We start from the raw sequence: 14,082 nt of genomic DNA, 5'->3' as shown, positions 1-14,082 counted from the left end.
GGCGATGACGCGGCGACGTGGGCGGGCCTGCCATTTAAAGGCTTCCACGCATGCGTCGAAGTCATTCGACGCATGCGAGGGACGGCGGGCGCTCGGACATGTACGGTAGGTCTGTACTGACGACCGTACATGTCCGAGCGGGCAGGATTCCAGCGGACGGTTTTAAAACACATCCAGGAATATTTGTCTGCTGGGAAAAGGCCCGGCGGGCAAATGTTTGCTGGAATTCGGCCCGCTCGCGCCTACACACGATCGAACATGTATGCTGAAACTGGTCCGCGGACCAGTTTCAGCATACATGTTTGGTCGTGTGTACGGGGCCTAATAGGCATCCCGGGTATGACATTTTTTTAAAAACAAAATGATAAATTATAATATAATAAATAATTATAAATAATTATAACAAATAATAATATAATTATAATAAAAATTATTCAATAATGTAATCAAATCAAAATCACTGAAATTGCTCAGTTGCAGAATTGTCGCTGTCATTATTTTTTTTTTTATGACGCATTTCCCCACAAATCGCTATCACACAATTCTGCAAGTGATTATAATTTATTATCGCTGTTTTTTAGCTGCTCTAAAACTATTTTTGACATAAAGGGACACTTTTGGTTGCTATGGACAATCTACAGTTTGCAGGCAGAAAGAAAAGTTTTTATTATATAAAAGTACATGTAGGGCACTGGGGAGACCACTAGGGACAAGGGGGGTGTGTATTTTTTACATACAGTACTGTAATCTATAAGATTACAGTATACTGTATGTAATGTGTTTGTTTACCTTTTTGAATTTGGCGCCGTTCTCCGCTCCCGTGCATCGTAACGTTGCAGGGAACGGAGATCGGCGGCACAGGAGGACGCTGTGTGAATCGAGCGAGGTCCCGCTCGCTCACACAGCGCGGTGGCATCGCTGGATCCAGGGACAAGGTAAGTAAACAGTGCCTGTGGATCCAGCGAGGCGAGCCCGAGTCTGACTCGGGGTTACCACTCGCAGCATGAAAATCTAACCCCGAGTCAGACTCGGGAATACCGCCAGGGGGGTTAATAGAGTGACCAGACCTATCCCGAGACATCAGCCTTCCACTTGGTCCCAGCCTAGGTAGCTCCTCCCCTGGTTTTCTCCATTAAGTAGCTTCCTCTCGTGAGACGGACAGCTCAGGATCACTTGAAATCATAGGCCCCAGTCAAGATAGCTGGGTGTTGGAGGCAACATGGTGTAAGGTTCTGTCAGCCATGCTGACACTTACAGAGGAATTTGGCCCCAGGCAAAGTCTACATAGCAGGGGGTATGGCTTATGTGTGTATAGAACAATAAGATCTACAAGCAAGCTTGAGGACTGCCCTGTGAACAATGATTGGGCCAGAGGCATATGGGTTGGCAATGGGGGGAGTTTAAATGAGTAATGAGTAAGTTTTGTAAAAAGGGTTCGGAACACAGAGCTCAGTCTATTATCTGTTTTGCTAAATACCTCTGCTGGTGAGGGCCTCCTAGAAGCTTGTGCTTGGGCCTAAACTATGAGGCCCAGACTGGCTTGGGCCTAAACACCATGTGGCCCAGGCCTTCACTCTTTTACATCTGAGCACAGCCAGTGAGGGTTACCGAGAGGAGTGTTAAGTATCTTTAATTAATATTATTGTTGATATAGACTGTATCTGATAGCTGTTGTTAGGATATGTTTCCTATTTTTTATAGGAAATAAATATGACTTGTTTTTACTGAGCAACTGTGTCTGTCTTTATAGCTAGCATTGTAGCATTAGGCCTAGCATATTCTCTGATAGGTTAGACTAGCGAACAAGGGACAACCACACATTAATACATTGATGTGATAGCTATATATAAATTAAAGGTTACAATACAGTGTATATATATTATTATATAGCATTCTTCATTGGTACCCAAGATAGGACTGTGGGATGTATTTCTGCACAGAATTCACAAACCCTAATGTATTTTTGTATTGAGTCCATTAAGCTAAAAGTCCTCAAATAACCCAGAACTGAAAATCGTCTCTAGTGCGGACAAAGATTGGCGCTGGCTCGCAAATTCTGAAGCCTCGCTTTGATGGTCCGGAAAGTTCTATGAAATTTCAACAGTGAGCGGACGCGTTAGGCCTGTAATCAGTCAATTGTACTGGTGAGTGAGGGATTGATCATCCCTGGTGTCTGATATAGCCTGCAGATTGACAGGACAAACCACACATCTTTGCGGAGAAAGTGGGAGAAATATAGATTGTTTTTGTTTTTTGTTTTATGAAATAAAAAAAAAAATTAAGGGGCAGATCCACGTACATCGGCGTATATATACACCGGTGTAGCGCGTCTCCTTTCCGTTACGCCGGCTCAACTTAGAGAGGCAAGTACCGTATCCTCATAGTATTTGCGCCCAAATTTGCGCCGGCGCAACGTAAATTCTGAGGCGTAAGCCGGTGTAATTGAAAGTGGGAAGGACGTGGGCGTGTTCCATTGAAATGAGCCGTGACCCCATGCAAATGAAGGGCCGGTAGGACTGCGCATGTGCATGACTCTGACTATGGTCAGCGCCTCTCTGCGCATGCTCAGAACTCGGCCCGGCGTAATCAGTGAGATAGGAACTAGGCCCGGGGTACTTAGTGAGATACGCCCAGGGCATAAATACGCCTAGATATACACCCTTCCATTGCAAAAGTACATCCATTTGTTCCCCCCCCCTGAAGCAAGGTGCTTTTGTTCCGTTGTCTGTTGCTGTTTGTTGGTTTGTGTCGTGTCGGTGTGTTTTTTGGATTGTGTGTTTTTTGGAGAGTGTTTTTGAAAGATGACAGAGAGGAAGGGGAAGTTAAACTACTCCTTGTGGAAGAAGGAGATCATTACCAGGGCCATTACCCAATTTGGTCATTTTCTGCATGGCCCTGAGAGTGCCAACACCACCCCGGACAGGAGGAGGCAAATCATGCAAGACATCGCAGAAGATGTCAATGCGTTGGGGGGTGAGACCAGGACCCGCAGTGAGACCCAAAAAAAGATCAATGATCTCAGGCGCGTGGTCTGTGGCAAGCTGGCAAAGATTTCAGCTCATGCCAGGGGCACTGGAGGGGGACCTGCATGCACCATTAGGCTCACTGCTGAGGAGCGTGCAGTGGCCCAGTGCTTCCACAGGCAGCAAGTGGAGGGGCTGCCTGGCTTTGACTCCATTGAGAAGGCCGTGAGGACAGGTAAGTGTTTTTTTTTTTTTTTCTATCTGGTGTGTAGCATGTGTGGGAGGGGAAGGGAATATGTGACAAGTGTGTGGATCCTCCAACCTGTGTATGTTTTGTGCCATCCACAAATGTGCAGGAGGGTGCTGGGCCATCTGGCCAGTCCGCAGCCTCCACCGGACATGAGTCTGAGGAAGACCCCCAGGCAAGCCAGGAGTCCTCTGTGCAGGGGAGTGGCCCCAGCTCACCTCAAGAGGAGGTTGAGGAGGAGGAGGTTGAGGAGGAGGAGGTGATGTCGGGGAATGAGGTACTTCTCCATTTGGAGGAGGCTCCCCCTAGGGCTGGCAGCAGTCAGGCCTCCATCAGGGGTAGCCCTTCCCACTCCTTCCCCAACAGGGTTCCCCCCAAGGGTCTCCCCTACTCCCAGGCCACAAGCCTTTATCCGGAGGCAGGAAGGCGACCTGCAAGACAAGGGGGGTGGCAGAGGTTCTGCCAGAAAATTTGCGGAGGGACCAGGCCCGTCAGACCCGCCATCTGGGTCAGGTCACCCAAACTTTGGACCGGATGGAGGAGAGCCTGGCCTCCATCAAGGAGTTCGTGCAGGACATGTCTTGCAACTCCCTGGCAGAGATTACCTGCTTCAGGCCAACACGGCAGCCCTCAATGTGGGCCTCACCAGAATCGCCGTGGCCTTGGAGGGCAGGCCGCCAGGTGGGCAGAGACCAGGGGATGCTTCTCCTTCCCCTGATTACCCCCCCATGAGTCTCCCCTGAGGAGCCGTCGCCGCAGCGGCGTTAGGTTTTTGTCTTTTTTTTTAATTCAGTGTTTTATGTTTATTTGTAATTTTTTATTGTGATTATGATTTGTTCTATTTTTGTGAATGATGTTTGATTGTGGGGGTGACATTCCTGCCGGAAAAAGGGTGTCACCCTCAATTGTGGTGGAGAAGGGATCCCCAGGACCATGTGAATGGTGTATGAATGTACAGTGAAATAATTGGAGCCTTGGCATGGCGTTGATGCTCCCAAGTCCTGCATGGTGGGCTTGTGCTAATCCAATTTGATGAGGATGTGGGGTGTGTGTGCTAGGGACCACAGTGGTGTGCATGCATGCATTCTCATTGTGCCATGATTAATGTGTGTGTTCAACGTGCAAAGGTGCCTACTGTGAGGCATCTCCTGACTGCTCCTCCCTCAGAAGACGGGGTACCCTCGGTCAGGGGGGGATTGTCTGGTTCGGGGGTCAGGTCATCACGTATGTCAATCTCCAGGCCCTTTCTCTTGGCGAAGTTGTGCAGCATGCAACATGCACCAATGATCTGGCACACAAAGTTTGGGGAATACAACAGGGTCCCCCCGGACTTATCCAGGCATCGGAAACGGGACTTCAGGAGGCCAAAGGTGCGTTCCACCACTGCACGGGTACGTGCGTGTGCTTCATTGTATCCTTGCTCTTCTGTGGTTTGGGGGTTCCGGTATGGAGTCATGAGATGGGGTCCCAGTGCATATGCAGAGTCACCTGGAAGGGAAAAGACAGGAGGATGTTAGTCGTGCATGTGCCCCTCGTGATGTCTGCATCATGGGGGGGACAGTCATGCCTGACACCCATGTCACTCACCAACCAGCCAGCTGTCCCCATACATGTTCTGTTCGAATTCCATTGGGATGGGGCTCTGACGGTATATGTAACTGTCATGGCTGGATCCTGGGTGTTTGGCACGGACGTGCCATATGAGGCATTGGGCATCGACTATCACCTGTACGTTGATGGAATGCCAGTGCTTCCGACTGCGGTATATGTGCTCTGTCTCACGGGGGGGCTGTAGTGCCACATGTGTGCAATCAATGGCCCCCACAGTGCGTGGGAATCTGGCAATTCTGTAGAAATCACACATTGCCTTCACCCGCAGGTCCTCCTGGGTGGGTCTGATGATTTGGTTGGCCATGCGTATGAGGATTGCGGGGATAACCTGGTGCACACATCTGCTAATGGAGGATTGTGCCATCCCAGCCACCACTCCACTTGTATGCTGAAAAGAGCCACTGGCAAGGAAATGGAGTGTTGCCAGTACCTTGACCAGTGGCTCCACTGCATGTGAGCGTTGTGTCTGGCTGGTGATGTCATCTTTCAGGGTTGTGGTTAATTCCATGATGGCAGTAGGGGTGAATCTGAAGATGCGATACACCTCAGAATCACACATGCCAAAGACGTTTATGCGCGGTCGGTATATCCTCTCCCGTGCCCTCCTCCTCCGTTCTCTCCTCCTTCTGCGCGCATCTAAAGCCAGTAGTATAGCTATGACCATGGATGCCCCTGGCATGTTGGCATACAGATTGTTGTCCTGCAAGTGTGGCTGCTCAGCTCGTCCCTAACGGTGCTGCTTTAGCTGACCTGCACACATCTGGTGCAAAGTTAAAGCTGCTTTTATGAGGGGTAACTTTAGACCGGACGTACAGCTAATGCTCACCGCGCGTAGCCTGCGCTGGACAAACGTACTTTTGTGGATCGCCGTATCTCCCTCATTTGCATATTTGCATAGCAAAACAATGGTGCGTCTAGTGTATTTTTGCGCCCACGATGCGCCGGTGTAGAAAAATGACGTTGGTCGGAAAAATCAAGTTTTCAGGCGTATCTCGTTTTGGGGATATGGCGCATAGATACGCCGGCGCATATTTACACTTACGCCGCGCATCTCGAGATACGACGGCGTAAGTGCTTTGTGGATCTGGCCCTAAGTGTTTATGAAGTTTTTAGATAATTTTTTTACGTTTTTATGAAACTGTTGAAATCATTTTTAAAGTTAAAATCATGTTTTTAAAACTTTTTATGGCATTTTTTAAATAATTTTTAATTTGTTTATATACATTTTAGTTTGTTTTTATAATTATTATTTTTTTATATTTTTTATATTTAATTTTTTCCTTTTTTTTTTTAGTTTATTCGTTTTTACGCTATTTATTTTTCTCTACACGTTCCAATAGAAGTTCAATGTGGCCTGAACTCTAAGGCCCCGTACACACGACAGAGTTTCTCGGCAGAATTCACAGAGAAACTCGGTCAAAACCTGGATTCTGCCGAGAAACTCTGTCGTCTGTACAGTTTTGGCTCGATGGAGCCGCCGAGGAGCTCGACGAGAAAATAGAGAACATGTTCTCTATTTTCTCGTTGTTCTATGTCCTCGGCGGCTTCATCCCAGAACTCGACGAGGAACTCGACGTGCTTGGCACGTCGAGTTCCTCGGCCGTGTGTACGGGGCCTCAGGCTGCCAAATGACCAGGCCACTTTTAGCGATTTGGCACTGCGTTGTTTTAACTGACAATTATGCGGTTGTACGACGTGGCTCCCAAACAAAATTGACGTCCTTTTTTTCCCACAAATAGAGCTTTCTTTAAGTGGTAATATTGCGCTATAAACAATAGTAGAGCGACAATTTAAAAAAATATCTTTTTTACTTTTTGCTATAATACATATCCCCCAAAAATCTATAAAAATCTATAAAAAAATGTTTTCCTCAGTTTGCGTTGATGCAAATTCTTTTTCATATTTTTGGTAAAAAAAATTGCAATAAGCGTTTATTGATTGGTTTGCGCAAAAGTTATAGCGTCTACAAAATAGGGGGTAGTTTTATGGCATTTTTATTATTATTTTTTTACTAGTAATGGAGGCGATCAGTGATTTTTATCATGACTGCGACATTATGGCGGACACATCGGACACTTTGGTGTTATTTTGGGACTCAATCACCTCTATGCTTTAGAGGGTGTCAAGGGGTTGGTTCCATGATTCATACATGGTGGGAATGCCCAAAGATATGTGGATTTTGGAATAAAGTATTTCATATTATAAGACGAATAACTGGTTGTAATATACATCAATCTCCAGGTATTGCTTTGCTGAATGGTTTTATACCACAAGCTCAAAGTCTACGAGGAGACTAATATTATTTATCTTGATAGGAGCCAGAATTTCTATAGCAGCTGCTTGGAAGAAACCGACAGTCTCTATATTGTATATGAGAAGGAAAGTCACCTGGATAATGCAACAGGAAAAAAGGATTGGCTTACTGTTAGATGAGGATAATCAGTTTAATGAGATTTGGGAACCTTGGCTAAAGTACTTAGGAATTTCGCATACCATTTGATTTTGGAAACACAATTTTCTAATTATTGCTAAAAAAAGGGGGGGGAGGCAATCGGAAAGGAAGAGAAAAAGGGGGGGGGGGAAGAAAATTAAGGGGGGGGAGGAGGGAGAGTGGAGGGGCATGGGAAGGAGGGTGGAATGGGCGAGGGAAGACAGGGATGGTGGAGAAAGGGGGGGGGGAAGGGAGTGGGAAGGAAGGGGGAGGGAAGAGGGGGAGGGAGGAGGAGCACCCACGGATAACTAGTGAGGGAAAGATTAAATGGGGGACTTACCACAATAGAAAATTGTGAGGAATACAACCAGGCCAGGTGGAATAAAGTGCTGGTGTAATGGCCCCAGATCAGCCGGACAGAGGACGTGGACAAGGCAGCACAGTGGGGAATTACCAGGGGCGCATAGGTACACAGGTCCAAGGATACTGGCGAGTCCAGTATTAGGTCATCTAGGAAGGGTATCCATGAGGATGACAGATGCATGGTAATGCACGGACTAGAGGGTAGCGTGAACTGCGCCCAGGGAGAGCCCCAATCTGCAGCCGACCACATCCTGGGCTATCACAGCCGTGCCATCGGACTGCCGATGGACCGACCGACGCTGCTTATCCAATGGCCTGTCGGCCATTAAGTAAGCTTCCCAACCCGGAGACACCGTGAGCGCCGCTGGACGGCCGCGCCATGACGTCACCGGGTCAGTCTCCCCGTACGACGCAAGTGCGCAGTAAGCGCTACTATGCGTGTACGATCGACTCAAGTCAAGGGGCGGAAGGCCCCAAGCCGAGAAGGAACAAGAGGGGGTGAGACGAAGTATCACCCCCGCCAGGAGAGACACAAGTCCGCCATTCTAGTCGACGTTGACCAATCAATGAACTGTATAATTATTTGTTTTGCAATTTTAATTAATCAATAAACTTTTTTACATTATTATGTTTTATGCATATTTATCAGTACCGTGATAGTCCCCCCCAAACCAATTGAGTGGGTGGCTCTGGGTCTAGCTTCAGCTACTAGCCCTTCCCCCCACTCTCCCCCATTTTTTATTATAAATTGGGATGATGGTACACTTTTATTCATTTTATTATTTCATACATGAGGCCATACTCCCCATTTTGTTCATAATATTGGGTGGATAACACACCCGTTTCTCTTTTCCCCTGAGTGCCTCTAACTTGCTATTTATTTTATATACCATCCAATATACCCTAGTCTGCTTAGTGATCCCATTATTGACATTGTTTGCATGCTTGATTGGTTAAGAGACATTCTCGGCACTGTATGAGTGGACGTCATCTGTCCAAAATAATATATTAATTTCAATATATGTTTGTTATTCCATTTTTGATTTGATATAAATATACTAATTATATGTACCCCTTGAATGGCTTGAAATTCTCTCATTAGGGTGGTATTATCTAAGAATCATTGACCCCTATCAAAGGTCCATGTACCATTGCGGATGGGTTACCCCCCTACCGTATAGGATTTATTATGTGTTATTCACACTCTTAATTCCAGCAACCTTAGGTTCTTCCTCTATTCCCTATTTATTTGGGAATTTCAACTCCACTGGGGTACCCCTGTATGGGTAATCCTTCCCATACAACTATTTCCTTTAATTCGCTACTTGTTCTAACATGTACACTTTTTCGTTTCTTCTTTACTATTCTACAAGCATTATTAATTTACACTTACACTCCCCCGTCCCAATTTTGGGTTCGATATTCACCTTCTATTACACCTATTTTTCCTTCATACCATTGTCACGGCACCTTACTGTGTCTTTATTTTCTTTCCTTCCATTTATCACCTTTTCACTCCTTATTATTTAATTTTCAGCCGCAATATTTTGCAGCACCTTTTTCACTATCTCTTTGGCAACATGCACTCGGGTCTAGGGCTCTGTGGCACTTTTTATTGGTGGCCTCTAATGCCCTATCACCCCAGATTATATTTAATAATCACACACCCCATTCTCCCGCACCTCACTCCCTAGCCTTTACCATCCCTTGTATGTCTGTCATTTATATGTGTATTTTCTTTTTTTCTTTTTTGCTCTGTTTAGTGATCTATCTCCTCCTGCCTTGTGTTGTTTTTCAGCTATCAGCTAGGCAACAATGTCTCAGGCCACCACTATTAGCATTCTTATTGTGGGACTTACACTCCCACTTGTTACTATTATAATTCCTTGATTTTATCAATTTTATTTATTTTTCAATTCCCTTGTATTGTATTTCCATTACCCTCTGAGTCCCTTGATGCGGTCCTGGCTGCCTGCACCTCCCACCCACGGCGGACTTGTGTCTCTCCTGGCGGGGGTGATACTTTGTCTCACCCCCTCTTGTTCCTTCTCGGCTTGGGGCCTTCCGCCCCTTGACTTGAGTCGATCGTACACGCATAGTAGCGCTTACTGCGCACTTGCGTCGTACGGGGAGACTGACCCGGTGACGTCATGGCGCGGCCGTCCAGCGGCGCTCACGGCGTCTCCGGGTTGGGAAGCTTACTTAATAGCCGACAGGCCATTGGATAAGCAGCGTCGGTCGGTCCATCGGCAGTCCGATGGCACGGCTGTGATAGCCCAGGATGTGGTCGGCTGCAGATTGGGGCTCTCCCTGGGCGCAGTTCACGCTACCCTCTAGTCCGTGCATTACCATGCATCTGTCATCCTCATGGATACCCTTCCTAGATGACCTAATACTGGACTCGCCAGTATCCTTGGACCTGTGTACCTATGCGCCCCTGGTAATTCCCCACTGTGCTGCCTTGTCCACGTCCTCTGTCCGGCAGATCTGGGGCCATTACACCAGCACTTTATTCCACCTGGCCTGGTTGTATTCCTCACAATTTTCTATTGTGGTAAGTCCCCCATTTAATCTTTCCCTCACTAGTTATCCGTGGGTGCTCCTCCTCCCTCCCCCTCTTCCCTCCCCCTTCCTTCCCACTCCCTTCCCCCCCCTGTTTCTCCACGATCCCTGTCTTCCCTCGCCCATTCCACCCTCCTTCCCATGCCCCTCCACTCTCCCTCCTCCCCCCCCTTAATTTTCTTTCCCCCCCCTTTTTCTCTTCCTTTCCGATTGCCTCCCCCCCCTTTTTTTTCCCTCCCTTCCCCCCTTCCTCCCCCTCTCAATTCCCCCTCTTCCTCTCCCCCCTGCCTCCCATTTTTCCCTCTTCCTTTCTCTCTTCCTCCTTTTCCCTCCTTCCCCCCCCTTATACCCTTCCCTGCCCACCGATTCTATGGGGTTTAACATATATACATATATACATATCTTTATATCGTTTATTTACACCCAGACCTTTACGATCAACTATCCCCTTGCCCGCCAAGGGGGGACCCCCCGTAGGCCGCCTGGTTCCGCGCATTATCAATTGACTCATTCGGTAAGCAACTACCAAAGTTTTTTTTATTAATTATTACTGTATTGCTGATGTTTGTTACATATTCTTATTGCATTACTCTATAGATTGGCTGTCCTGACGAAGCGGAAACCCCGCAAAACTAGTCGACGTTGACCAATCAATGAACTGTATAATTATTTGTTTTGCAATTTTAATTAATCAATAAACTTTTTTACATTATTATGTTTTATGCATATTTATCAGTACCGTGATAGTCCCCCCCAAACCAATTGAGTGGGTGGCTCTGGGTCTAGCTTCAGCTACTAGCCCTTCCCCCCCACTCTCCCCCATATTTTATAAATATGAATGTAAGTTAGGGGATAACTGGGGATGAGAAAGTCAGAGAGACTACTCAATTTCAGTTAGATTAGTTTACAGAAATGTTTGATTTTATTATTTTTTGTGTTTTCTTTATCTCAAACTACCGGTTGATTTTTTGATCAGGACCGAGGTGTTATATGGAAGAGTATAATACTATGTGTGTCATTGTGTAATGCAATGTAATGACTCTTTGCTATATTGTATCTATTGTACCATCTTTATTTAGAAAATAAACTTAAACTTGATTGAAAAAAAAAAAAAGAAAAGTACCACAGCAAAATGAGATTTCTAAAGGAAACATTTAATTTAAATCTGCTCACTGTTAATGTATTGCCAGATTCTGGGAATATACATAAAAAAATAAATAAAAAAAAACAGTGTAGGTTTCCCTCCTAGTCCATACCAGGCCATACTTCGGGTCTGGTATGCATATTAAGGTGAACTCCATGCCTTTTTTTTTTTAAATTGCGTGGTCCCCCCCCAAAATCTATATCAGACCCAAAGGGCCTGGTATGGATGGGTGGGGGGGGGGGGGTGATTTAACCCATGCCATGTTATTCTTAATTCTGTCATAGGGCTCCCCTTAACCACTTCAATACACTATATTATATATTGTAAGGGGGGGGGGGGGTGTAATGGCGCTTGCCACTAATAAATTAATAATGAATTAAAATAATTAATAAAAATGTGTTTCACTCCTTATTCCTTAAAGAAACCTCCAAACATCAATAACAAATGATGAGAAGGATGAATACCGTGAAAAATAATGAATATCCAAAATAAGATTGACTAAAAACCATTAAGGTCATCAGACACTTTTCAAATAAATATCTCAAAATGATAATAAATAAAAGTGCGAAAATAAATCCTTCAGTGAATAAATAGTGACATCAAACATCCAGTGTGTAATATAATAAACAAAAAATTTGCAAGAAAAAATTGCAATAAAATAAATAAAATAAATATATCAAAAAAGATCCATGTGCACAATCCCTGTGCTAAAAAAATTCAAACAAATAAATCAGTGCTTCAATAATGTTTTCAAACAGTGCGTAGAGTTTCAAAGAATAATAATCCAAATAAAGTATTTCCAAAGTGCAAATGTGCTTGAAAGATAACTGTAATCCACCGTACAATCTTTAAGTGTAACTGTGCAGAACCAACACCAGTGTATGGTAGTACAAGCCTCTCACCTTAAGAAAGGCTATAATGAGCCTATAATGAAATGCTGAAAAGCCCAGCAGGTATCCCTGTAGATCAATGTTTCTAGGACAGATCCTTCTCCATAATCCCAGCTGCAGCTCTCACAGGTCCCAGTCAGAACGCTCCCAGCATAGATGGCACTCAATAAAACACATATGATATCCCCATAGTGTAGTATGCAAACATGGGTTTTAATGAGAAAAAGGAAATGCACTCACATTTAGAACGATAAAATAAAACATCAGGCAGCATAAAGCTGACAGGCGTGTGTCTCTGAGTAGTCTCCGTTCTCGGCCGCGAACGGAGATGACGTCACCGACGGCTCTCCTGAATCTTGACGCGTTGCGTGGCAGCCCGACGCCACTTAATCATAAGATAGAGAGCCGTAGATGCACTGGTGACTTTTATAATGCCGCACTCGGCACACAAACTCGGCAGCATGAATTAATAATTCACTGACATGATTTAAATATGCAATATATTGAAGACTCATCCACTTGGGACAATATAAAAACAATTACAAAAGAGCAATTAGTATCGAAACTATATGATACTAACATATCCCTCTGGTGGTGGATAATAGTACTATTTGAACTAAAATTATTTCATTGTAAGCCAATGGTATTAAAACACCCTCTAGTGGATAATAGAAGAGTCAACACCTAAATATGTAAAATGGCCATAACAGTGATAATAAAATATAATAAAAATGGACTATGAAAGGTAAAAAGTTTCTTACAATGGAGAGATTAATAGTGATGGGCAAAGGAAGGAATATCTCGGTATGTTAAAGGTAGTAGTCCATATAAGAATATATAAAAAGTATTAAAAAATATATATAAAATTATTTAAGTGAATAACCTATAAAATATATTTTAAAAGGAAGATGACATGGAGACTAATAATTTGAGATAAAACAATTTAGGTCAAACTCTATGTTATGTCCGTTGGGCGCCAAAGTGCACAATTCGTGAATCCATCGAGATTCAGCTTGACTGATCTTTTGTACCTTGTTGTCCCCTCTCCAGTGAGGTTTGTACTTCTCTATGCCCCATACTCTTAATGAGGAGGGGTCTTTATTATGAAAACGCTCATAGTGGCGGGATAGACTATGTTTAGGGTATCCATTTTTTATATTTTGTGTATGTTCACGTAGTCGTTTCCAGAGTGGTCTTTTAGTTCTTCCCACATACTGGATTTTGCAAGGGCACTCCAAAAGGTACACCACCCCTTCTGTTTTACACAAGATGAAATCTTTGATTTTATATTCTTTCCCTGTAAAACTTGATCTAAAGGTTTCTTTTTTCTTTTTGCTTTCTTTCGTATGTTTACAAGTGAAACATGTCTTGCATGGATAATAACCTTTTTCATTGAAAAAAGAAAAACTTTTCTTTTCAGGAGGATCCAATACATTTTTTGCGATTAGATCTCTTAGGGTGGGGGCCCTCCTATATGTGAACAGCGGTTTCTCTGGGAGTATAGATGACAGATGGCGATCAGCTTTAACAATATGCCAGTATTTTCTACAGATTGTTTCTACTTGTTTGTGTTGTACACTGTAGTCCATTATCAATGGAACCCCACCAGGAAAGGTATTATTTCTTATAGAGTCCTGAATTAAAATATCTCTGTCCAAGGCCATAACATCTTGTATTTTTTTCTCGATAAAATCCTGTTTGTAGCCCTTCTCTATAAAACGTTTTCCAATAAAATCGGCCTGTTCTAAAAAAGTTTCATTTTTTGTACAATTTCTTCGTAATCTTAAAAACTGTCCTTTTGGTATGTTGTCCAACCAGGGGGAGTGGTGGCAGCTATCCAAGGGTAAGTAACTATTTCTATCCACAGTTTT

General features: G+C 44.4%; 1 long non-coding RNA gene across 1 annotated transcript; it reads left to right on the top strand.

The window, feature by feature from the left end:
• Window positions 1-10,568: 10,568 nt before the first annotated feature.
• Window positions 10,569-10,889, top strand: LOC120928620. The gene is made up of 2 exons (XR_005747259.1): window positions 10,569-10,691; window positions 10,775-10,889. It is a non-coding gene; the product is annotated as an uncharacterized LOC120928620 (long non-coding RNA).
• Window positions 10,890-14,082: the final 3,193 nt, after the last annotated feature.

Source organism: Rana temporaria, chromosome 2 (assembly GCF_905171775.1).
Source record: "Rana temporaria chromosome 2, aRanTem1.1, whole genome shotgun sequence".
NCBI classification, from domain to species: domain Eukaryota; kingdom Metazoa; phylum Chordata; class Amphibia; order Anura; family Ranidae; genus Rana; species Rana temporaria.
Note: the sequence above shows the minus strand (reverse complement) of the source record. Positions and strands in the feature narration are given on the sequence as shown.